This window comes from Chrysochloris asiatica, unplaced genomic scaffold (assembly GCF_000296735.1).
Source record: "Chrysochloris asiatica unplaced genomic scaffold, ChrAsi1.0 scaffold00161, whole genome shotgun sequence".
NCBI lineage: Eukaryota > Metazoa > Chordata > Mammalia > Afrosoricida > Chrysochloridae > Chrysochloris > Chrysochloris asiatica.
Window position 1 is genome coordinate 687583 of NW_006408679.1, and position 2640 is coordinate 690222.

Here is a 2640-nt window from a genome sequence, read left to right on the forward strand (position 1 = left end):
CTTGCTTGCTGAAAGTGAAGAGGACTTAAAATGGTTACTGATGGAAATAAAGACTATGGCCTTCAGTACAGATTGCACCTCTATATAAAGGAAACCAAAATCCTCACAACTGACCCATTGAAGAAAAGACTGAAGTTGTCAAAGACTTCATTTTGCTTGGATCCACAATCAACACTCATGGAATGGAAGTAGCAGTCAAGAAATCAAGCGATGTATTACATTAGACAAATCTGCTGCATAAGAACTCTTGGAAGTGTTCATGAGCAAAGCTGTCAGTTTGAAGACTAAGGTGGGCCTGACGCAAGCCATGCTATTTTCTATTGCTTTATATGCATGTGAATGTTGGACAATGAGTAAAGAAAACCTTTAGAAGAATTGATATATTTGAATTATGGTGTTATAGAAGAATATTAAAAGTACCATGGACTGTCTGAGAAAAACAAGTCTGTGTTGGAAGACATATGGCTAGAATGCTTCTTAGATGACAGAATGGTGAGACTTAATCTCTCATCCTTCAGACATGTTATTATGTGGGACCAGTCCCTGGAGATGGACATCAGACTAGGTAAAGTGGACCGTCAATGAAAAAGAGGAAGACTCTCAACGAGATCTGTTGATAGAGTGGTAGCAGCAATAGGATTGAGTGTGACAACAATTGTGAGGCCAGCACAGGACCCGGCAGTGTTTCATCCTGTCATAGGGTCACTATGTGTTGGAACTGATTTGATGGCACCTAACAGCCCAACAACATGGGTGAAAATATTGAATGATGCAGGAAGCATCAAAAGAATACACAGAGTCACTGTGCCAAAATGAATTGGTCCACAAAAGAATTAGATGTACCTGGCTACCACTACCAACTATTCCAAAAGGGTTCACATTAGGAGTTCCTGGATAAAGTGAGAATAAATGTGAGACAAAACTCAAAATCATAAAAACATCAGGCTTAATGGTTGGGTAGTGACTGGTGGAACCGTGAGACTACAACCTTTGATCACCTTTCAGGTCTGGAACTGAATTTACCCCCATGGCTTAATTTTCAGCGAAGCAATAGATAGGTATATAAGGGTGGCTTAATTTTCAGCCAAGCAATAGATAGGTATATAAGGGTGGCAACAACTAGTGTGGTGTGTGGTATATACATAGTGTTGTCAACCATCCAAGATCCAAAGGGCAGCATTTACTCAAAGACAAAGTTCAGAAGGGTTAGAAAAAAAGGAAGACTGGAACTAAGAATCACAGAGAGGAAGTGATGCTACATTGAGGGACTGTAAGCATTGAGATGAACTGAAGGGAATGATTTACTGAATGTAAAAATGATGATCTGCTCTGTAAATCTTGAATTCACAATGCTCTTGCTATTGCTGTTGTTAAGTGTTGTTGAGCTGCTTACAACTCATAGCAATCCTGTGTAGGTTTACTTAGTTTGAAAATCTTTACATTTGCATAAAAACCTTTTTTATCTAGCTAATTTCACAGTAAAAAAATTAAAAAGAAAAGAATTTGTAGGCTCCAATCATTCAAAGAGATGATAAAGAACCAATAGTCTTTCAGGAATAAGTCCGAGCTACACTGAAGATATTGGTGAAAAACTCCAGGAATTGATGGAATATTAATTGAACTGTTTCAATATACTAACGCAGGGCTGGAGACACTCACTAGTCTATGCCAAGAAATTTGGAAGAAAGTTACCTGGACCATCAATTGGAAGGGAGTATATTAGTTTTCATTCCAAAAAAAGGTAATTCAACGGAGTGTGGAAACTATGAAACAGTATCATTAGTATCATGTTATGGTTGTTAAGTGCTATCAAGTTGGTTCTGATCCTTTTTGACCTTGTAAAGGTGTGGCGCTGTGGGCTAATACTTCAGACTGCAAGGTCGTTTGAACTGCAAGTCCAGTGGTTCAAGCTCACCAGCTGCTCCTTGGAAACCCTATATAGGGGTCGCTATGGGTCGGAATCGACTCGACGGCACTTAACACCAACAACATAGAGTTTTTGAGGCGTGGCTGATGGGTTTGAACTGCTGACCTTATTGTTAGCAGTCCAGTACACAAGTAAAATTTTGAAGAAAATAGTTAAAAAATGGTTGCAATAGTACACCAATAGGGAAATACCAGAAATTCAAGCCTGATTCAGAAGAGAATGAGGAATGAGGCATCTTGATTGAAAGTAGAGATTACTAGAAACATGCCTAACTATGTGTTAGAGACTGTGTGGATCACAACAAATTACAGATAACAATACAACAAATGGGAATTGTAGAACACTTAATTGTGTTCTTTTGGAACTGTACACAGAGCAAGAGTCAGTCATTCAAACAGAGAAAGTGGATATTGAATGGTTTAATTCAATATGCATGCTGAGCAAGTCATCTGAGAAACTGGGAGATATGAATAAGAATGTGGCATCATTGAGGATGTATCTGTGTCTTTGAGGGAAACTTTTGTTCTTGGTCCATTTGTATGGTTTGGGGAAATCACAATTCTTTCATCTGAGGTCAATCTCTGACAATAGGAGATGAAGTGCTATCTTATGCATTCTTTTTTTTCTACACCAGTTTATTCTTTTTCGAGAAGCTAATAAGGAGCTCTGGTAGCGTAGTGGTTACGAATTGGGTTGAGAACCTTAAGGTCAGC